The sequence below is a fragment of the Camelus ferus genome, chromosome 30, assembly GCF_009834535.1.
Source record: "Camelus ferus isolate YT-003-E chromosome 30, BCGSAC_Cfer_1.0, whole genome shotgun sequence".
Classification (NCBI taxonomy): Eukaryota; Metazoa; Chordata; class Mammalia; order Artiodactyla; family Camelidae; genus Camelus; species Camelus ferus.
Genome location: NC_045725.1, coordinates 14436196 through 14459781, shown reverse-complemented (window position 1 = coordinate 14459781; position 23586 = coordinate 14436196). Strand labels below are relative to the sequence as shown.

Sequence of the window (23586 nt, the reverse complement as noted above, 5' to 3'; positions counted from 1 at the left end):
ATATTCATCATGGGGCTGAAGAGTAGGAGAGAAGTATTGTTTGTATGTTTGGGTTTTCTCCCCACTTGCCAAGTCCTTTTTTTTTCTTGCTTCAAAATAGATTGATATTAATAGGCACCCTTCTCACACTAGGGCTTTCAAACGAATGTCTCCAGTGCACTTGTTTCAGGCACCAGGTGTGTCCAGGAACTAGGGTGAAGATGGTTCATCTGCTGCTCAAGAATATATTTGCACCAAGCAGTTACCCAGCTTCCTTTTTAACACTCATCTTTTTCATTAAAATAATGTAAGATGAGCCCAACCTAAAAATCAAAAGTTTGCAAATGCAGGAATCCAAAAAAAAAAAAGTCAAAGTTATACGTAAAAGCTATCTTCTGCTACCATGAATAGATACGGAAATACTTGTAGAATTGGTTTAAGTGATGCTAGTTTGCAGATAGACGTCACAATTGTGTTCTTAAAATCAACCACATTAACTGCAGGCAAGAACACTGAATCAGGTTATGGGTAACAAGTACTGTGATAAGCCAACAACAGACTGAAGCGTGATCTTTAGGAAGATACGCAGGATATGTTACTGTGCTCCAGTCCAAGCTACATGACCTTACTGTTTGTTACAGAGTAAATGGAGTTTATGGATTTGCCATAATTTTTACAATTATCAATTGTTGGCTTCCTCTGCACCTACCTTAACTCTACGTGGCAATAAGTTTGCTTAAAAAGTTTAAGAAGTGGTTTAGGAAAGAGATGAGATCACAGAGGAAGGAGAAGTTGCTTCTGAACAATGTGGTGCAAGACAAGGAAGGACAAAATACCATTTAAGCACAGTGTTCAAGGATGCATTGAATTTGGGTAGGTGGAGAGGACTTTTGAAGCCAGTCAAAATGAGATCTTGAAATAACTCTTGGCTTGTGGCTCTGAATGTGTGTGAAAGCTGGACAACATTGCTGAGCTGCTGTGTATGGTGAGCAGAAGACTGACAACCAGAAGCTACGTAGATGCGACTGTGAACCCCACATCTAACAACAGAACCTAGATTGCTGGGGGTAAAAGCCACAGATAGCTCTACACCTGGGGTTTCTGCGTAGAGGTTGCACTACTGAGCTGGCAGGCGGGGGCCAAGGACTTGAGAATGCCAGTCATGATGCCAGCCGAGGATGGGGTGCTTGTCTGGGGTGGCAGCGGGAGTTTAAACATGTACGTATGCAGGTGTGTATGTATTAAGGGAAATTTAGCTTTCTGCTCACAGCTGGAGATTATTGGAGAACCCTTTGAAATTTTATGCAGAACTCTGTAATGTAGTGTATATGTGGGCTTCTATGGTGAGAAGCAGCAGTCATCAGAGAGGCTTAACCACTGCCAGCGGTCTCCATTGAGACCACCCATCTTGAACTTAAGCCAGATTTAACTCCGATTTTAAATCTTGTTAAGGTTTTCATGAGAGATCTTCTCTCTAAATTATATTGACTTGCCATTGGCAGTATTTGATCACACTATTTTAAATATAAATGCCTTGTAAATAAGATTTTATTATAACTGATAGCCCACTTCTAAATGATTGTTCGCAGTTTTTAAATATGTTTGGGCTGCAGTGGGAAAAATGAAGATTTACATAAGGCTAGTTTAACATCTGGAATAAGAGTATTCTAGGTTGCCTTTTTATATTGAAAATATTTTTATATTGAAAAAAAAAAAACAGATTAGTGTCTTTGTTTTACCCAAGAACCACAAGCTACTTCATTCCAACTTTTAAATCAAGATCTTGGCTAATAGCATGCGGTATCACCACATTTTTAAAATGTTCTTAGTCAATCACAAACACATTTTCTAAGGAATTGAATTTTACAGAGATAATTGAATGCTTTCATCTGTAACAGAATTAGTGGCCTACAAACCACTGTGGTTTCTTGCTTTGCTCTGAAGTTGTTAAAGGGGGAATTTTCTGCTCCAAATTACATGCGTAAAGGAAGTGTGATGCAAAGGAAAACTCAGTGTTTAGATTCTAAAGCAACGACCACTGACAAAATGTTATCATCTAAAAGTTGAACTACTTTTTAATGAAACAATTGTTTTCTTGTCTTTTTTTTTCAGTCCCGGATCCAGGTGCTTAAATTTAACATAAGTAGAAAGTCAAATATGTTAATAAAGTCAAGCTAGGTCTGGTAAAAAACTAAGTTTGGAGTAAAGTTTGTAGCCGCGTTTGTATAGCATCTCATATGGTGCAATTTTCATTCACCAAAATGTCACTTAATTCTCTGTGTTCTGCTTCCCCCTATTTCCAGCCTGCCCCTATAACCTCCTGCAATTAAAGTAACCCTTAGAAAACTGCCTTATTTTAGAATAATTGATTTGTTTCTATGTTGCATTTTTAAATTAAAAAAAAAATGTTGGAGGTGGTAATTAGGTTTATCTTTAGAGGAGGCACTGGGGATTGAACGCAGGACCTCATACATGTTAAGCGTGCGCTCTACCACTTGAGCTACACCCTCCCACCTTGTTTCTGTTTTTTAAGAGACAAAATCACAAAAGCGAGAGATGTCTAAGAATCTGGCTTGTTATTCTTCAGAAGATCACCTTTGAAAATGGGTGCATATTTTGTGTATCCACTCTATATTTTCACGTATATACTTTTATTATTATCAGTATTGCCACCAGGGAACAATTAATCTTCACATTTACAATTGACATAATTAGTGATTGGCTGAAGAGGCGTATTGAACATAAAATCCTTTAAAATAAAACTGAGATATGGTGGAAGATCTATATAATTTAGTCTCTTTGGTTGTCTGGCTGCTTCTCAACTGGGAATAGCGATGTCTTAAAGGATATTTAAGCAAAGAGAATGCTAAGGGTGGAATGCTTGAAAACAGCCCTGTCAGATACTTCAGTTACCTTGGATAATGGAATAAAACTTTAACTGCCTTCTTTAAACAAACTTTCTGTTTTTGATGACTTCGGACAGAATAACATTCTGCTGGTTTGAAGCCCTTACCTTTTCTGACGCAATGGGAAGTACAAGTGAACTCAGAATCAGAAGTCTTGGTTTTGGGCCCTGATTCTGCCAATTTGCAGTGACTTTAGATAGATAATTTCATCAGTCTGCTTCAAGTTCCTCATTGCCTCAAATTCCACAAAATAAGGAAGTTACTTTCAGGGTGGCTGTGAGGAGCAGATGAGAGCAGTTCACACGGGGCGGAGATTCAGCGGTGGGTGCCTGAATCCGCAGTCGGTGCAGCGAAGGTCATTGCTACCAAACCTGCCTCGGAAAAGCTGCGAGAGATCTACACTCAGAAGCCAAATAAATGAAAACCCACCGTAGCAATTATCTGGTGCCACAAAAGTAATGCATAGCAACCATAAAAGCCCAGTGGCATGCAATTAGAAACGCTCATTTAGTTTACGAGTTAGAGCCGTGATCTAGATGGCGCAGCTCTGGGTAGCTCTAGTTTTGCCTGGCTCACTGGGGATGTGGCCTTGACTGCAGCGCCCTGGGCCTTTTCTGTGTCCTGTCCTCCCTCAGCTACCCCCAGGCATGTTTTCACAAGCTCCTTTCAAGTCTGTATGGTTGCTTCCTGCCCCCCGGCTGCAAGCCCCGTGGCTAAGCTCAGAGTGGAAGGATGCTCGCAGTGAAGTGGCAAAGGAGGAGATCCCAGGAGGGGGTGACAAATCGGGGCCCTGACTGCAATCCACCCAGCAGGCCCCCACACTGTGTTGTCTGACAGTTGTGCTGTTTGCCAGTGAAGAGTGGGAAATGCGGGGAGAAGCTGAGGGGACCCCGTGCTGGGATCTGACTGGTTTGAGCGTTTTCAGTCCGTGGAGCAGTAAGCAGAAGCCTCTGGTAAATACGCCATGAAGGTGAGTCAGAACCAAAGCGATGTATTTTCTGTCTACTCTTTAGGTCCGTCATTGCGGTTGCCCCAGGCCATTGTCACCTGACCGGAATTAGCACCCTCTAAGCTCTGAGCCTGGCTTGTACAGAACTAGAACCAGAAGAGCCCACCTCACAAATGAGGTGAAAGGAAGCATCCAATTCAGAGAAACCTTTTCTCAGTGATGGACTTCACGTTCGTCAGTGCCACTTCCAAAGCTTTTCTGGGGCTTCTTATATGCAAAGAAGCTGTAGGCCTGCCTGCCTTCTGCTGGCGCCTTCCGGTGCATGGAGTGCTTCAGGGAAACGCCACCAGTAACCATGCTTTAGCACCGATCCGGGTGACTGAGCCCAGTACGTTGTAACTGACACAAATTTTCCAAAAGGAAAGCCCACAATTATCTGGGGCCTGTTTCTTTACTATAGGTATCAAAGTTGTCTGAGAGTCTGAGTCTCTACTGTTGGAGAAGTTAGGAAGTGAGTGTCTCCTTGGGGATCTGGCTCAGTAGCTCTAGAAACTGGAGTAGGCTTCAGCCTTCAGCTTCTGTGCGCCCAATGACTCTACCACGTTTGTCAGAGAACTGAGTCTATTTCTCCTCGAATTTGAGTTTAAATGAGTTCCCCTCCCCCCCACACCTCTTCAGTGCTCACACAACTCCTTTTGATCATCATATTCATGTAAATACACAAAAATATGTTGTGGTCTTTTACTGGCAGCACAGTGGATGGAACTTTTTTTACTTAAACCTGTTATTTTTGTAAAATACAAAAACACCCACAAAAAAAATCACCCAGATTACAACCACCAGAGGAAACCACTGTTTGGTGTATATTTTTTCCTCTCCTCCTTACTTTGGATGTATGTGTATTGTCAACAGGAACTATTTGAAGTTTCTCTAACAGTGCATTCAGTTAGTGAAAGCTATTACAAATCATAAGAAAAATCTCTAAAATGCATTAAGCCATTCAGCAAGCCATAAAGGACATGTAATGTTTTTTTTTTTTACTTGCTTTGAGCAACACAAAAGATTTGGTGTTTGAAATTAAATACAAAGATTTTAGACATTCTTTTGGAGGCATGATTTTTTATGTGCCTTCAACTGACTATGTAATTTGATTAGCGTATTTTGAACCAAACATTTGTCTTGTCTGTTGCAAGTGTCCTAAAATAAAAGTGTGCAGTTGTACCAAAGAATTTTATTGACCAGCTAGCATTGTGTTCAGATACAATGAGCATAGACAATATACTGGACACACGTATTAAACATAATTAATCAATTAGTAATACTATATTAAACCATTTTGCCTTGTTAATGTTTTGGTCAATTGTTCAGGCAGTTAGTAAATCAAGTTCTATCTTCTTATTTCCCAACTTATAAATGTATTATCCAAAAGTATTACATGTTTTACATACAATCCAAAAATGTCATAATACACTTAGGTATTTTTGGTAGTTTTATTTTTTAAGCTACACAGTTACATAAGAACATTATTTTCATAAAAACCAAAGCTTCTGAACAATACATAGATACGGTAAAAAAAAAAAAAAATTGAATTTCTTTCCATTCCAATCCACTTTCACAGCCCTCCCTGAAGAAAGCCTTTGGGTATTTTTGTCTTTACTAAATATGGAGTGGGAGTTAAATTTGCAAGGGAAGTTGATCTAATCTCCAGGTTCTGAGAGGTGAGATGTGTCTTTACCATCCCTTAGGTGACCTCCCTGCTGGTCCCACAGCAACTCTCTGAAACTTCCATTCTCCTAGCCACCAGCCCCTCCTCCCCTCCTCAGCCCAGTGGCAGAGGGACAATTGTCTTATGTCGGGACTAAGCCAGGGACTCTGAGCCCAGCTGGTTCTGCCTGGTTTCTCCAGAATTCGTTCCTTCTCAGTCATTCCATCTCAGATTTTCAATTCTCAGCTGCCACTTGCCCCTTCCTAGAGCCCGTACATACTCAGTACTCCCCACTTCAAAAGACAACGAGAAAATTAAGGCAAACTTCCTTGCAACCCCATAATTACTTTCTGTCCTGCAGTTCACCACCAAGCGTGTGGAGACCAGTTTGTACCAGCCATCTCGATTTTCTGTCCTATCCCCTTACCCATTGAAGTCACCTCCCCAGTTGCTGCACTAGCCCTTGGGCGGCTTCCCCCGTCCTTTCCCTCAGGCAGGAAGCGATGTCTTGTCCAAAGCTAATTCTTGGACCAGTGCTTAGATAACTGGTTTCCAAAATGGAGTCACAGGAGAGCTTTTAAACTGCATCTTTCCTGGCCTTCCCTGAGGGATTCTGATTTAGCAGGGCTGGAAGGGGAGCGCTGGGAGCTGCATTTTTGGCCCAAAGTGACTGTCAGCCAGCAAACCCCTGCCTTAGGCTGCATTCCCTGTGGGCTTTCAGCCTTTTCCCCAATGAGGTTCTTTCCTATTCCCACCTCCCACACACTGAATCTCAGACTGTGCAAAAGAAAGTTGCATTTTCTTCATATCATATCATTAATTTAAAATTCCTCATGAACCCCATCTGGCTTTATTTAGGAGGGTGTGGGAAGAGGTAGAGGACCTTAAACTTGCCAATCAAAGATAACTCATTCTCTTATTCCAACAGTTCGTCTCAGGCTTCAAATGGCCTCTTTGGAATAAATGCTCAGCTTTTCAAAGCATCGTCCTATTTTTCTCCCCCCAGGTGGCTCTAGCGAATGGGGGAGTCGAAGTCCCCTAGGGGTGACGGGGGAAGGGTTCTCCAGTGCATGTTCTCAGGTCCTTGGACAGTCTTGCTGCTGGGGTTCCGTCCTGCTACCTCTGTTCGTTCGCCACCATCCTTGCTAATCTGCTGGTGGATGTGAGTGACTCCTTGGCTTTTGTTCACATGTCGGCATGTCCCTCCGCTGACCACAACTCTGCCATTGCCTTTTCAAGGTCTCCACTTTTAACAACCCTCATTTTCCAACTTTAGGACTGTTTACCTGCTTGAGTTCTGGGAAAGGAGGAGATTGGAACTTTGGGATGTCCTGAGCACCTTGCTCAAGCTTTGGGAAGCCAATAGAATATTTTCCGAGTACCTAGACAGCTCCCTCCACCAGTCCTGAGCCAGCGCCTCCACGATGTATCACATACGCCTCTGAGTCACAAGAAAGACTTCTCTGGGTGGCTCGCGGTCTTCCCCAGACTATGCCTGGGAAAGTGGTCCATTTACCCATCATGCAATTTCTGTCTCACTCTCCATCTCCATGCTGCCCCCATCACACACATCCGAGGTTCAACCCTGAGAGGAAGGAAGGTGCAGGCACAGGTGTTCTTACTGCTTTACAACCTACCCTTCCCTTCCGAATCTTTCTCTCTCTCTGCCCTAGTAGTCATTCCGCTTTCTCCCTAAGGAAACGGCTCTCCTTACATCATATCCCAAGTTCCTTCTCTCAACATCTTAGAGTAAAACTCCATGGTCAGTTGTCCAAGCTTTGCTTTTGGTATGAGAGTAGAGCTCTCAGAATTTAGAACTCCCTTTTCATTCTTAATAAAACCTGACTTCCAAGACTCCTTGTCATCATCCTAGAGATGCCAAAGAAAAATCAAATGATAAAATAAAGATTGTAAAGGTCACAGCCAAGTGGTGACTTGGCTATTATTTTGCTGTATGTCCTTTTCTGTCCTGCTGTTATTAAATGTAATTGCCTGACTTTGTTGGAAAGAGTACGAGGGGGCGTGTACAAGGAAGATGGAGTCCTTAATATGATCAAAGGGTTGGCCCTACATCGACATTCTTCCCCCAGACTTGCTCTTTCTGGCTTCAGTGTTTGCCTATTCTGACCCTAGTACCTTGAATGTCCTTCTCTTGACAGCCAGGTGTAACACCAGTCATTCTCAAAGTCCTGTTCAGATATCACCTCCATCACAGGCCTTTCTTTATAGTCTCCAAATGTCATTGTCCCTTCTGAGCACTCCCCTTGTAATTTGTTTATACTGGTGAGAGAGCATTTATTATATTATAATGAGGCCTCTGTACACTTAACTTCCTTGCTGAATTCGTGAGCTCCTTTTTGCCTTGGAAAGCTCTCCAGTCTTCGCTCTGCGCTTCCAAATTTATCCATTCTTCTTGACCCAGTTTAAATTCAATCTCCTCTGCAAAGACTTCCCTAACCATCGGATGGAAAATTACCTCCTCCCCACCATAGCAATAGCCGGCAGCAGCATTGGGACATTCATGAGATACACACACAAAAACTCACATGGGTGTACCGGGGGCCAGTGACACACGCACTCCTGAAAGAGACCTTAATAGCGACTTTGTAGGTACAGGGGCCTTCAGGAAGAGAGGTTTAAATCTGATTAGCACCATTTAGGTTATAACCTCCTTGAGATCAGAGACTAAAATCAGTTTTCCCCAAACATTTCTTTTTTATATATGTTACGTCTTTGTGTCCACTTCAATATTTCCAGCAGTGCCTTATGCATAGCAAGTATGTAGTAAATGTTTCTTGATTGACTGACAAGGACTCAGAAAACCTACCCTGATTGATCGTCTTGTGATGTCTTCCTTTCCTGAGAGCTCATTAATTTTTAAGTTGTTTTCCCTGAAATTCTTGGTATGCTTCTTCCCACCCTCCTTTTAAAAATTTTATTTATATATATATTTTTGGCTTCCATGAGGTCCCCTCTTGTTCAGCTGCTCTCATTTTGTGATCAGAGGTCTCTGCAAACCCTGAAATGTATGTGAGTTTGGGGTGAGAACAGGGGTCTGGGCAGGTGGGATTGGGGACCAACCTAATCCAACTCACAGAAGTAAGTGGTACCTGGAGGGACTAAGGTGCTTCTGTGGGTTTTAGAGGTAGCTTTTTTCAAAGCAGCAAAGGCCATGAGCCTTGTGGTTCTCACTCTGTCCCTGGAAGTCAAGTGGACAGCAACCAGTTCTTACCTTCCATTCGGGGCTGGGGGCTAGAAGTTAGACTGGTCTCAGTCAGAGCTGTAGGCACAATGAACACCCCATGGCACTTCAATCCTTGGGCGCAGGAGTGCTCATTTCAACCTCTAAGTCAATAATTATGTCTTTAGAGCACCAGACAGCCACAAAAGTTGTTTCAGCGTGAGAAAACCAGGATTGGCATCCCCCAAATCAAGGGAAGGAGGGGGACACTGAATCTGAAAGGCAATGCGAGAGCGTGAGGGCTCAGCCAGGGCTGCGCCTGCTGGCGCGTGGGGCCATTTTATTTACATTTCTAAATCAAATGTGTTGGTTGATCAACCAGCCTTTTTAAACATAGATGTTGTGCCTTACACTGTGGGTCCTGTAGAAGAAAGAGTCCCTGTTTGGGAGGACTTTGATATGCTGTCGTGGATGTAACCAGTTCCGATTATAAGGCAGTATGAAATCAGATCAAAAGCACAGTCTATTCATGTAAAGTGCTGCAGGGTCCCAGAGGGAGCAATTAGGGTGGGTCAAGATGGGGACGGACGGCGGGTAGCATCTGACTCTGAGAACATCACCTGAGCAGAGGCGCAGCGGGGATGGTGAGTGTGGAGAAAGGGAGGTGCGGGGGGATGAGTGGTAGGGGAGTGGGCGGAGAGAAAGCCCAGGAGGTTTTGGAACAGGGGAATGACTTGTTTGGTGGCCACTTAGTTTATACTCATATGTGTACAATTTGGGATTTGTTTGCTTCCTAGAATTCCTGGGTCGGGTTACTTCTTCCTAGGATGGGTCCTGTGTACCTGGCTGTGATATTTTGCAGTGGCTCCCCTGGGACGTGCTCAGATGAGCTGGTCTAGGCAGTCAGGATGGCAGGAGCCCTCTGACTTCGTGTCTGCACGGTCACATGTTTTCGCTATATAATTACCAGCATGTAACATTCTTTTATCAGCCCTCTTTAGAATGGCTTTTGGCAAAGGGGATAGAAATCTATCGTGCATTTCAATTAGACTCAGTCTTCTCTTTAGAAGGTTTTCTGTAGCAAGTCCACTCCACTCCACATCCAAATATGTCTCAGACCAGGAAGCAAAAGGAAGTAAGGAGTTTGTTCTTTTGGACTGAGAATTAAGAAGAACCCTCCACCCAAATACCAGGTATGTGATGGGAAGAAAAGACATCTGCCTAGCGGCTTGATCATCAGGCAAGGAGAGGGGCAGGGGAGTGCTCAGCATGGGGAACCCTCAGAAGAGTTAAAGAGAGTTACAGACAGACAAGGCTGAACGTTGGATGTCATCCAACAAAGCTCTTAAAAGATTGGAGTCACCGCCCCGTTCTTGAGCTCTGACCTAGACGGGGTGGGGGCCGTTGGGAGACCTGGCACAGACTCAAGAGTGCTTCATTGTCTTTCTGGTTCTGGGTCCTCTTACCCCCCTGGGAAGAGGGGGCAGGGGTGGGCCGTTCTTCATGACTGCACACAGCTAGACCGGCTAGTCAGCTTTGAAACCCCCGTGGGTTTTCTTAGCCTCTTTCTGGTTCAGTTTCCAGATTGGAGTGTGCCGCCACGCCCTCACCTCCGACCCTGCCTGCTTCTGGCCTGGAGAAGGGTGACATCCCTTTACCACCAACTGACATCTGCTAGATGCTTTAGGGGACTGAATAAAGAGGAAGAGGAAGAGGGATGGTGACTGGAGAAGCCAGAGGGCTTCAGGCCTGACCTGCAGTCTGGAGGCTGCCTGTTTCCATGGCAGCACAGAGCATCTCCCTCCCACCGGCCACCCACTCCCACAAAGATGCCGGAGGACAGACTTGTTCCTGTAATGCTGTTGTTGAGAATGTTACTGAGAATTATTCCTTGAGCTCTGCCTGAGACACCTTTAGTGGTGCTTTACTGTGGCCATGGTCAGTGGGCACGTTGTTGGAAACAGCCAAGGATTACTCAGCTGATGATCATCTAAGGGGCTGTTCGGTGTTAGCAAGAAAGGTGGAAACGAAGCAAGGAAACTGCTTTTCTCTGTGGTTTGTAAGTGAACTTTCATATCACTTCTTAAAGTCTAGAAGTATTTTAAGGGAAGAAAGGCTCCCTGGGGTGTGTAGGTAGTCTTAGGTGCAGCCAGTGTGCTATGGTAAGGGCTCTATGCATATTATCTCTCTTAATCTTTACACATTCCTAGTAACATCCCCATTTCACAGACGGGGAAACTGAAGCACACGCAGATTAAGTGTCTTGCCCAGGTCACTTAGCTGGTATGTGATGTAATGGAATTTGAATCCAGGCCTGTGGGGGTAGAGCTTGAGCTTTTAACCAGAAGGGCATTTCTCATAGGAATAGAACAGCTCCACTGATTTAAGAATGTTTACGTTACAGTGATCCCCCCTTTCTGTAGTGTTGCTTACTACAGTTTCAGTTAACCATGTCAACCATGGTCCGAACATATTAAATGGAAAATCCCAGAAATAAGCAATTCATAAGTTTTAAATTGCACCTATTCTGTGATCTTGATGAAATCTTGCACCATCCAGCTCCATCCTGCCCGGGACATGAATCCTCCCTTTGTCCAGCGTATCCCACCCATTAGTAACTTCGTAGCCGTCTCAGTTATCAGATCAACCATTGCTATATCACAGTCCTTTATTTTACTTAGTGGCCGCAAAGTGCAAGAACGGTGATGCTGGCAATTCAGATATTCTCTAGCTGTGCCTAATTCATATATTAAACTTTGTCATAGGTATGTGTTATAGGAAAAAACATAGTGTATGTGGGGTTTGGTACTATCCCTTGTTCCAGGCATCCACTGGGGGTCTTAGAATGTATCCCCCACGGATAAGGGGGGACTACTGTATTTTTTAGTCACATTCCAGTGCTCCACGAAGGCAGGGGCTCTGTCTTCCAATCTGCATCTCTACAGAGCTGTGCACTGCGATGTGGAAGGTGCGTACAGCACCTATGGTTTGTCCTTGGTTCCCCAGTGAGGAAGCAGAAGCCCAGCCGTGCTGAGTAACTCTCCGAAGTTCACTTACTCTTAAGTGGCAGACCTGGTGATGCAGGAAAACAGATGTGGGGCGCAAGGAGGGCTGTGTCTCAGGTCTCAGTTGAGCCCGTGGGACGTGCCCCACCAAGTGTGGGTCCTTGGTTTCGCGCAGGAAAGAATTCAAGTGCAAGCCACCATTGAGTAAAGGTAGATTTATTTAGAGAGAGACATACTGCATAGAGTATAAGGCAAGAGAAAGGTAAGGAAAGAGGTGTGGGAGTTGGGTGCTCAGGTTAGAGCAAAAGTAGGTACACACTCCATAGACAGAGTGCGGGCCTTCTCTGAAGGGGAGGGAACGAAAAAGGGCCGCTAGGATGTGGTGTTGCCAGTTTTTATGGGCTTCACACGCCTACAGGTGGGACCATTCCAACTACCCTGGGGAAGGGGCTGGGATTCCTAGGTTTGCGGTTAGCCTTGGGGCTGTCCTGGTGCCCGTGGGCATGTTATTTGTCATGCTAATACGTTACAATGAACATATAGTGAAGCTCAAGGTCTACTAGAAGTCAAACCTCCCGCCATCTTAATCCTCAAGGCCAACTGGGGGTTGAATCTTCCACCATTTTGGTGTTAAATTGCTGTCATTCCTTGTGTGGCTGTGCCCTGTCCCCTTCTCTCCTGTCTCACTGGGATTTGAACTAGAAGCTGCCTGGCTCTGCTTAGCCCTTTCATCTCCATCTTTGGTGGTTTGGTTCCTGTTTGCCATGGGAAAGAGGAAGGATCAGAAGCGGAGTTTTCCCAGCCATCCGATGTAGCAGCCCCTTCTCTCATCTCCTTAGCTATGCCCACTGCTCCACTGAGCTTCCTTCTCCGGCTCCATGGTTCCCTCTGCCTGGAGGAGGTGGGGCTCGGTGGTAATCAGAACAGCCTCCAGGCTCAGGGTGGAGGGGACATGGTTTTGTACAGAGGAAGTGTTGTCAGAGAATAAGTTCTTGCCTCGCACAGGAAAGAATTAAAGAGCGAGGCACAGTAAAGTGAAAGCAAGTTTATTTAGAGAGAGACACGCTCCATGGACAGAGTGCGGTCCATCTCACTCAGAAGGGAAAGCGACTTAGGGGACACACATTCCATCAACAGAATGCAGGCCATCTCATAAGGTGAGAGGGAGAGACAGCGAAAGGTGTGGGGGTGTTTAGTTTAAAGTAAAAGTAAATACACACTCCACAGAGTGTGGGCGGGCTCAGAAGACAAGAGAGAGGAATGACCACAAGGTGCAGAGTTGTGAGTTTTTATGGGCTTGGTAATTTCATAGGCTAATGAGTTGGAGGATTATTCCAACTACTTTGGGGAAGGCGCAGGGATTTCAAGGAATTGCTCCACCCCTGCCCCCACCTACTATCTGACCTTTTAAGGTCAGCCTAGGAACTGTCATGGCACCTGTGGGTGCGCCATGAGGCTCAAGGTCTACTAGAAGTCGAATCTTCCACCATCTTGGTTGTAACCAGTTTGTCCTGCTTTCAGCTGCTGTGTCATTCCTTCAGTGGTTATGCCCTGCCCCCTTCCCTCCTGTCTCAGAAGAAGGAGCAATGATTTCTAGTCCTTTTGGACAGAAGAGTCCTTTGGGCTGGTGTCTTCAGGGCATGGTCTGTGAGAGTCTCAGGTTCTCTTTCCGAGCCGTAGTTGGTAGGAGGGTAACTCCAGGAGTAACAATGTTTGCAAAAGTGCCTCACAGACTTGACAGGGGCCATACAGTTTTAAAAGGTAGATAATGGTATTCATTCGTTCATTTGTTCATTCATTCATTTATTTTCCCAGATTGAGCCCTCTCGATGACCTCTTCTAGATGTGTTACGGGCACAAATTTCTTCAGTGAAAAACAGAGATACAAACTGTGTGAGGCGATGTGTCCCAGACGCGTGGTGAGGGCTGCTGGGAAATGCTGCAGGGGTGCACGTGTTGGCTGTGGTTTTGCCCAGCACGCCGGACCGTGCGTTGCTAATGAAGGACAGCACGTGAAGCCTATCAGGGAATGGCATTGACCACAGCAAGTATCAGCAAAGCATTTATTATGTGTAGTTGTCTGTGTACTTTGTGGTCACCCTGCATAAGTAAGCCCTGAACCAGGGAAGCTGGCAATAGGATCCAGAGCCCAGGCCCTTGTGAGCACGAGGGAGTTATTTCCACCTTGAGGTCTGTGGCTTCTCCTTCACCTGCACTGAAGCCTGTCCATTCTACTTTTCTTCATGGTTGTGTTTGGCGTCATGGGGTCAAAGTGTTGTCTGTGCAAGAACAAGAGAGTCTGTACTGGGCAACTTCCGGAGTGCACGTCGTAACCAAGCCATAGACCCCTCTAGCTCAGTAACATTCCAGGAAAAGAGTGGAGCGACGTTGTGTTCAGTGTCTTTGGAACTAAGTAAGAGCCTGTCCCAGAAAAACACTCCAGTTGGCCTGCCAAGTGACTGTCATTCCCATAATTAGTTATTCTCGTTAGCAGCTCCCAGAGTCTCTGGTTCACATGCAGGTATTTATAAACCAGATCAGGATTAATCCATTGACTTCTTAGTTTGAATGTAAGAATAAGAATGATAGAATGGGGAGCATAAACAGCACAGGGTTTGGGGGCCTGTGTCCCGTTCTGGGCATGCATCGGGGCAGTGGCAGTATGGAAGGGAGCACCCCAGCCCCGTGCTCAGGGGATCTGAAAGGAAGCAGCCTGAAATGTCTGCCCTTTGTGCTTCTCACCCAGGGCCATGAGGAAAGAAACACCCTGTTACCCATGGCAGGTAGAATTGTTATCAATTAGATCAGTTACTGAAACGGACTCAAAGCGAGGAAAATAGGATGGGCAAGCTTTGAACCTGGTGGGTGGAAGAGGATGCTGGTGGGTGAATGGGAGAGAAACTAGGGTCTGAAGGGTCACCTTGGGAAGCCATTTGGGTGAAGATGCTGCAATGGTGTTTCTTGAGAGAGCTTAGCCCTGTGCTCATGTGCCTGAGTGTCTGCCTGGATGTGGAAAAAGAGGGAGCCAAGGATGTGTCCAAAATTTGCCATGGAGGATAGAGGTACCCTTTACTGAGATGGGGATGACTGCAGGGGGAGTAATCTTGTGGGGGAAACGGTCAAGATATTACTTTCTGTATAGTTTGAAATGCCTAGTTGACATTCCAGGAGATGTTGGATAGACAAGTCTGGATATCAGGGAGAGGCTGATCCTGTAGGTATAAATTTGAGAGTCGTCAGGTGATAGAGGGTGTCCAAAGCCAGAAGGCTGAACCTCCAGCCTCTGATAATCACAGAGTAGACTGCATCAGACTAACTCTTGTGCTGATAATAATTATAAACTCTGGAGGCATGGGAGAGTGACCTAAAACAGACAGACACTAGAGGAGATTCAATGCTTGAGAGAAGGCAACCACACTGGGTGAGATTCATGTTTATACAGGTTATTTCCTGAGGGTACTCAGTGGCCCGTGCAATACACAGTGAATAGAACTAAAGCAAAAAACAAGTCATACAGGACTGAGGTTCCTAGAGAAGCTGGAAATTGAGGCAAAAAGGAGTCACAGAGCAAGGGACCCCATAAACTATGTATAAATTCTTCTCAAACCCTTGCCTGACTCCTTAACTATGCATGTGATGGTCAAAACTCTAAGGTGCCCAGAGGAAAACAGTGACTGAAAGGCGGAAAGAACTGAGCAAAGGATGCTGCGTCCCACTGCAGCTCAAGTCCTTCCAAGGTAGAGGGACTTGGTCTCTGGCTTCCCACTGAAACTCCAGAAAGCCCCCACTCTAGGAGTAAAGCAGCGTCCCAGCACTAAGGGACTCACCCTATGACTAAGGACAGAACCGAAAGAGACCCGCCACAACAGAACCTAAAATTAAGCTATATTAGGGCTGAGATGATCTGTCAGTAATTTAACAGTTTGCTAGCGCAACACACGATACTTTTTAGAGGAAGATAACAGAATCTCGAGTCTCGATAAGAAGTCATCTATAATGTCCTAAAGACAGTCCAAAATTCCTGTATGACTCATACAGTCAGTTACAGTGGGTCACAGTCAAAGACAAATTAGTCAACAGAAGAAGACACACAGATAACAGAGATGTTGCAGTCAGCAGACAGCAGACAAAGACTCTAAGATAAAATCTGGTAAGTCTTTTGAAGAATCAGTAGGAATAATGCATTAATTGGTAAAGAGGTAGGAAACTTCAGGGGAAATATGGAAACTCTAAAAAGAACTAAATGGGAACCTTAGACTTGGGGAATACAATACATGCAATGAAAAATTCAGAAGATTGGTTACAACCAAAGACTGCATCAGTGAACTTGAAGACAAGTCATTGTCCAGACTAAACACCCAAAGGGAAAGATATTGGAAAAAAATGGATACAGCCTCAATGACTTGTATCAGATTGTGTGGCCTGGGATTCTGGAAGAAAAAGAGAGAGAATCAGACTGAAAAATATTTGAAAAAATATTAGCCCAAAATTTCCAAGTTTCCTCAAAAATAGCAACCCACAGATCCAGGAATATCAGTGCATCCTAAGCAGGATAAATACAAAGAAAACCAGTACTAATTACACGTAGTTTAACTGCTACACCGGCATACCAAAAATAAAGAAAAAATATTAAATATAGCAAGAGGAAAAAGACATATTACATTTAGGGACAAAACAGTAAGAATGATGGCTGACTCATCAGAAAAATAAAAGTTAACATACAGTGAATAAATCTTTGAAGAGTTGAAAGAAAAAAAAAATCTGTCAACAAAGAAGTCTATATCCTGCAAACATGTATCTCAAAAATGAATGTGAAATAATAACATTTTCAGATTAAAAAAAAGCTTAGAGAATTTTGCCAGCAGACCCACACAAGAAAAGATGCTCAGGGGAGTTCTTGAGGCTGAAAAGAAGTGATACCAGGTAGAAGGGATGAAGAACATTGGAACTGGTTAAGTATGAGGATGTCTTAGTCAGCTGGGGCCGCTGTAACAAAATAGACGGTTTAAACACAAAAATTTCTTTCTCACAGTTCTGGAAGCTGGAAAGTCTGAGATTAAGGTTCTAGCAGGGTTAAGGTCTAGTGAGGGCTCCCTTCCTGGTTTGCAGATGGCCACCTTCTTGTTGTATCCTCATGAGGCAGAGTGAGAGAGGGCTCTGGTCTCTTCCTCTTCTTATAAGGGCACTAATCCATTCCTGGGGGCTCCACCCTCATGACCTAATCACCTCCCAAAGGCCCCACCTCCAGATACCATCACACTGGGAATGAAGGCTTCAACATGTGAATTTTAGGGGAACACATATGTTCAATCCATAGGAGTGAGTAAATATAAAGTCGTGAGATGAGATCTTCAAGGCACTGGTTACAGACGAGACAGAAGAGGTACAAAGACTGAACTTCTGCGTACCCTTATATCAAGAGATTAGGAAAGTGAGGAGGAACCAACAAAGAAGACTGAGGGGTAAGCGCCAGAGAGGAAGAAGGGGAACCAGGTGAATGTGGCGTTTTGGGGAATGGTCAACCTGTCACATACCACTGATGCTGACAGGTCAAGTTGGATGAGACTGAAGCTGGGTTAAGCATCCTGGAAGTTATTGATGACAGTGACAGAAGGTGAAGGGTTGGGAGTGAAAGCCTGATCAGAGTGAGTTAAAGAGAAGTTTAACAATGGAAAAATTTAAAAAAGAGGGTTAGATGTTAGGAGATAACCGGCACTCTGTGCCAGACCCCCTTCTAGGTAAAATGCACATAGCGTGCTTAGCTCATAGCAATGGCCTGCTGTTGCCCGGTTCTTCCTCTGTCTCTCTCCAGAGGGAAGCTAGCACTGACCTGGTCCCTAGAATAGAATGGGCCAGGGTTGAGGGGGATGCTCTTGAGGGTTCAAGGGGAAAGTACCAGAGTTCTATTGTGATCTTTTCCCCCTCTCCGAGCTCCTTACCCGGGGACCCAGAGTCCTGGTGGCCACAGGTTTTGTACTTGCACAGCCATCTTGGGGGTATATTCTGAGGCGTTGTCCCACCATATTAGATGTGAACCTGGAGGAGAGGCCCAGGAAGCCGTACCAGCAGGGGCAGCTCCCCAACCCCAGGCTGCGGCGGAAAGACCTTCTGGTTGGTCTCCTGCCAGGGGAACCAGGCACCCTTACCCCAGGTTCATTGGCCTGAGTGGCAGTGATTCATTTAGGATGCTCTTGGCTGAAAAGAACAGAAACCCAATTTAAAATGGCCTAAATAGTGAAGAAGCTTAATGTCTCACAAAATACAATTCTCAAAATAGTGTAGACTCTGTGTTGCCAGGGAGTGAGTTACTTCCTGTCTCTGTGCTCTGTTATCTCCCCCATTATTCATGCACATGTTCATTCATTCAGCAGATATGTATTGGGTGCCTGCTCCATGCCAGGCCCTGCTCTAGGGGCTGGAGCTGCATCAATGAACAGAACAAATAAGATCGCTTCTCTTGCTGTTTACGTTCTGTTTCGGGGAGAGAGACCGACAAAGGGCACATGGTGATAAATGAATCAAGCTGGACAAGGGAGTGTAAAGTGACAGAAATTGTAAGGAGCCTATTTTATCTAGAGGGTCAGGGAAGACCCCTCCGATAAAGTGCCATCTGAGCAGAGACCCGCAGAAGGAGGCCGTGTGGGTATCTGGGAGAAAAACAGTCCAGCCTGTGGGAAGGGCGAGCGCAAAGTTCTGATGCGGAAGTTGCCTAGGGAGTTTGAGGACACAGGCGTGCTGGGAGACGAGGACAGAGAGGTGGGAGTGATGGGCTAGATCACGCAGGCCTTCGTCGGCCATGGTGAATCTTAAGGAATCGCTCCAACCAGGAGGAGGGCAAAGGCAGAAGCAGAGAGCCCAGCCAAAGGGCTCTTGCAGTAATAGTTCAAGTGAGAGAAGATGGTTGTCTTGGATCAGGGTGGTGGCAGAAGTGATGAGAAATTGTCAGATTCTAGACGTATTCTGAAGGTATGAATTGAGTGTGCATCAAGGAACATCCAACATTTTTGACCTGAATAACCAGACGAATGGAGTTGCCAATAATGGGGACAGGAGACTAGGGATTGGGGTAGTAGTTTTGGGGATTAAAATCAAGAGTTCAGTTTTGGACACATTTAATTTATCCAAGGGGAGCTAATGATTTGGCAGCTGGATGTACAAGTCTGAAGTTCAGGGGCCAAAGGCGTAAGTGGAGATATTGGGTTGCAGGTGGTACTCAACGCCATGTTCCCGACGGACCCACCGAGGAAGTGAGTGTGGGTAAGAAGGAGGTATAGGAGTAATTCCTGGATTCTCCAAAGTTTAAGAGTCAGAAAGATGAGCTGAAACTACTACGAAGATTGAGAGAAAATGACCAGTGAAATAGGAGAGGAACAAAGGAGTAGCGATCTCCCTGAGAGCAAATTTCAGGGAGGACAGAGTGACTGTCTGTGTCGAGTGCTGCTGGCAACCAGAGCCACACCACCTTGCAGTGGACCTGCTCTTTTGGGCCTTTGAAGGGGTACCCCTGAGACCTGGGGTTGTTCGTTACTGTGGCATAACCTATGCTGACCGATACAGCCCAATACAGCTTGCATATTCTCCAACTGTATGCCCTTTCCTCAGTGCGGGTCCAGAGAGGATGGACTCTTGATTTAACCAGCACTGGTGCTTTGCTGGAGACACATGACACAGGGAGCAGGGGACAGTATTTAATGAAGCCTGAGCTGGATGAGGAGGGAGGTGAGCAGGGTGCTAGATTCATCCTGAGGCTCCTTGCCTGGCAGTTAGGAGAGGGTTGCCAGAGGCAGTCAGCACATAATGCTTCTCTTACATCCCGGTGGAGAATGAGCCTCTGTATCCAGGTGGAGCCTCTGGCCATGGTGAGAGCCACCGAGCTTTCTTTCTGCAAGGGCTCATTTTAGTCTTTTTTTTTTTTTTTCCCCCAGCGGAGCCTCTGCCACAGCTATTCTAGGTACCTGCTTTTTTTTTTTTTTTTTTTTTCATCCCTTTCCACTTGGAGCTGGAGAGAGAGAGAGAGAGAGAGAGAACGCAAGCTCCCTCCCCATTCTCCCGACTTCTTACAGACTCTCAGTGTGCTCAGGGGAGGATGTTCCTGGGTGGTCGGCCCACATCCTCTGGGTTCTAATCACTGGCTGTCCATTCCAGACAGGGACAGGGTCCAAATCACCCATCTTGGAAGCTGAGCAGGCTGGAACCCAGTCTGTCCTCTCCAAGCCCACCTTTCCCTGCACCTGACTTCAGTGGGCTAGAAGGCTCCCCATTCTCATAACCTCCTTCTCCTTATTAGAGAAGCCAAGCAGGCCTGCCCAGCCATGGGCTCTGCCCCCAGAGACAACAGGCAGGGCCTGGCCCCCGCCTGCAGGCCCTCTGCCCAGCCAAGCTCAGGGGGGCAGCCGCCCACCCCTCCAGCCCAAACGCTGGACGAGCGCCCACACGCTCTTTGCTCGTCAGCCTCTGCTTGGGCACCAGCACTTGGAAGAGACTACGTGACGAAGGGGCAGGGGTGTCCGGACAGGCCCCGTCTCCCCAGCCCGCAGGGTGCATGCCTCTACTATGCCGAGCCACCCCCTTGGCCCGGCACTTCCTCCACAGGACTCTGGTCTTTCTCCAGGCGGGCTCTGTGGGCCACATCTGCCCTTGGCCGAGCACCTGCTGAAGGCAGGGGCATGGAGGTGACCCCACAGCCAGGGGGTGTGCAGGGCAGGGCATGGAGAGCTAAGATGCATTTCAGAGTTGGTGGGCTGGCACTCGGAGAGGGAGCCCATGCTCAAGGTCACATGGCTCATGGTGTCAAGTCCATGGCTCTGTTTTCACTGTCCCTCCCCTCCAGGGGAAGGCCACTATGCACCCAGTATAGCATTAACTAGATCACCTGGTTCTTCCCTGTGACACCTGCTGGGCCAACTGGTAAACCTCGCCCAAGGGTCCAGGGTGAGTTGATTCAGGGCGTGCTGGGCAGGGGTGGGCAGTGCCCTGGAGGGAGGCTGCTGAGGAGAGGAGGGCAGAGCAGGAGAGTCCTGGCATCGGGGAGGGCCAGCCCCGGCCAGGCTTCTGTGGGGATTCCCAGGCTCTCCTGAAGGAGGGGCCCAGCTTCCATATTTTATAGAAGGCAAGTGTGTTATTTGCTCAACAACCAAAACTTAACCTCAGTCTCTCTGAACAAGCTCTGGGCCCTTGGGAGAATCACTTGTCCTTGCCTCATTTTCCCCATGGCTTTGGGATTCAGTGGTCAAGCACAGGGTCTGAGAGGACAGGACATCTGGCCTGTTTGCAAGGGCCCTATTCTGTCACAGGGGAGGAGCACCTGCGCGGTGTCTGGCTGGGCAGGAAGGGCAGTGGTTACAGCCGACAGCAGGGCCGACCAGAGGCACTGATTCACCGCCCTGGGGCTCTAGGCAAGTAGGGCAAGCCAGCCTCAGTATTCCCAGGTATAAAATGGGTGTCAGGCCGTTTGTTTCCTTGGGAGGACCTGAAGGGCTGTAATTATGGAAGGGGGTGTAAAACCCTGGGAGCCTGAGGATGCAGCAGCCTTGAGGAAGCCAGCAGGATAGCCACGGGTTTTAACCGGCTGGGGAATTAGGAAATTCCTTTAGAAGAAAGAGCTGTGGGGGAGGATGAAGTGACGACCTAGGAAGAAAGTGTCTGGCGCCCTTGGGAAGCCATCTTAGCACACAGCAAAGCCCTCTCTCAGATGCAATCAAGTTGTTGCTTCTGTTCATACCAAAAGGGCCTTTTTAAAATACAATTAGGCCCTGTTTTATTATGTGTGACAGACGAGGCCATTAACCATTCCGACTATTAAATCAGACTTCATTAAAAAAAATGGAAGTAACTGTAAATTGCCTTGGGTCACGATCGTTTAGAGCCGAGACACTGCAAAGAAAAACATTAGGGAGCTCACTACCATGATGAAGTTAATCAATTTGACATCCCTGGTGGGGCGGCGCGCCCGGGGAGGAGCTGGCTGCACATCGCCTCTCTCCCGGGGGTGGGCTCCAGGGCGGGGCTGGGGTCTCCACCTCCTCCCTCCCTAGAGCAGGGCCGGGGAGGCACCGAAAATAACTTGCAAGTTTTGGGGACAGGGGATTTCTTTCCCAGAGAGGTTTTGCTGGTTTTCTTTTCTGAAAAATTATCTAAATATATCCAATGTGATACCAAGTCATACATAATACATTTTTTTTATGTTTTTGCACCAAAAAGTGACTTTGGTGCAAAGTCTGCCTTTGCAGTGCTGTCTAAGTATGATGTGTCTCCCCTCCCCACCAAGGAGAGTGGGTGGCACCCCTGGACTTGCTAAGTTTTCGGAGTTTGTCTCCCTCCTCCTGACGTCGCTTATTGGTAGGTCCGGAGGGGGGGCCCTGTGTGGGGTGCATCCTGCCCTCCTCCGTTGTATGGCTGTGGGAGAGGGGGTGGAGAGGGCAAGGGAGCTGAGGGGGCCCACAAAAGACAACAGCCGGCAGGAGACCCAGCCCTGGCACCCCTTAGACCCAAACCCCAGGCCTCCTCCAAGTAGTGGGGGGTTGGAGGGGTGGGGGGGGGAGGGGGGGAGCCAAGAAGGCCCAGAGCAGGGTGAAGGGCTGAGTTGTGTCTGGGGCGAGTCCGTGGCCTTGGGCTGGCACCAGGCGAGGAGGGCAGGCAGAGAACACTCAAGGCCGCCCCGGGCAGGGTGGGGGGCTGTCGGGAGACCTGGCCTTGACTGCACAGGCATTTCCTGGCTAGACAATTAGCCTGAGAAGTCCATCAGACTGTTTGGGTGAGCGTGTTGTGCTCATGGGGAGACAGGCGGGAGGAGTGGGCGCTGTCAGCCACTGAGATCTGGCCCTTGGCCCCTTGCTCGCTCTTCTCCTTCCTGTCACCCTGCCATCTCCAGAGGCCTGCACAGGGCTCACGTCCTCCACGAAGCCTCCCAGGCCCTACCTGGGCTTCACCTCTGTGCTCAGGGACCTTCTGGCTCCCTCTGGAACTTGCCTCCCTGCTTTGCTGGCACTGTCTGAAAGCTGCTAAATCAAGTAGTTCAAGGCTGTCAAGCCGCCCTACCAGGCTCCATCTCTCCAAGCTCCAGCACACCCCGCCCTTCCTTGTGCTCTGCTTAACCACTCTGGCCAGTTCTCTGCAGCCCAGGGACAAGGCCCTGACCCCTTGTGGCCTCAAGGCCCTTAGGAGCTGTTCCCACCTACCTCTCTGGCTTCCCCTCCTTCCAGCCTCCTTAACTCTATAGGTGCCACTCCCTTTGCCTGGCTGCCTGGTCCTCTCTTCTCCACCTGGGGATACCCTACTGTGCACTAAGTCCGGCCCTAGGCCACCTCCACCTGGAAGCCTTCTCAGATCTGCCATGGTTGGTGAGTCACAGCAGTTTCTTTCCCTCCCTTCCTTCTTTCAACAAATATTTAATCCCAGCGTCTGTGCCAAGCTCCGTATAGGAGCCAGGCACTCCAAAGGGATCAGGACAATGTCTCTGCCTTCATAGAACTAGCATTTTGGGCAAGACAGTCAATACCTGTGTGATTTGGAGGAGGTACGTGCCACGAAGAAACTGAAAGAAGGGTCAGGAGACAGGAAGTGACTGGATGTGGCCTGGGAAGGCCTCCAGGACAGAGGAGCTGGAGCAGAGACCTGAAAGAACCAAGGAAGTGGACATCCCAGCAGAGGGGCCTGGGGCCAGGGTGGGAGATGCTCCATGAGTGGCGTCGTATGGCCACCACTGCAGTTACTCAAGGCAAGGACTGTCTCGTTTCTCTCTGGCTTTCCCCACGAGCCCAGCTTGTGTGGGCATCAGCGGGCCATTGGCACATGCTTGTGGGATGGCAGAGGGAGTGAATGCACAAACCAAGGAAGAAATGAATGAGTTCCTGGACTTGCAC

General features: G+C 47.2%; 1 long non-coding RNA gene across 1 annotated transcript; it reads left to right on the top strand.

The window, feature by feature from the left end:
* The first annotated feature begins 9770 nt into the window (after positions 1–9770).
* Positions 9771–13672, top strand: LOC116660648. The gene is made up of 3 exons (XR_004316226.1): positions 9771–9913; positions 10298–10779; positions 13541–13672. It is a non-coding gene; the product is annotated as an uncharacterized LOC116660648 (long non-coding RNA).
* The last annotated feature ends 9914 nt before the right edge of the window (positions 13673–23586 follow it).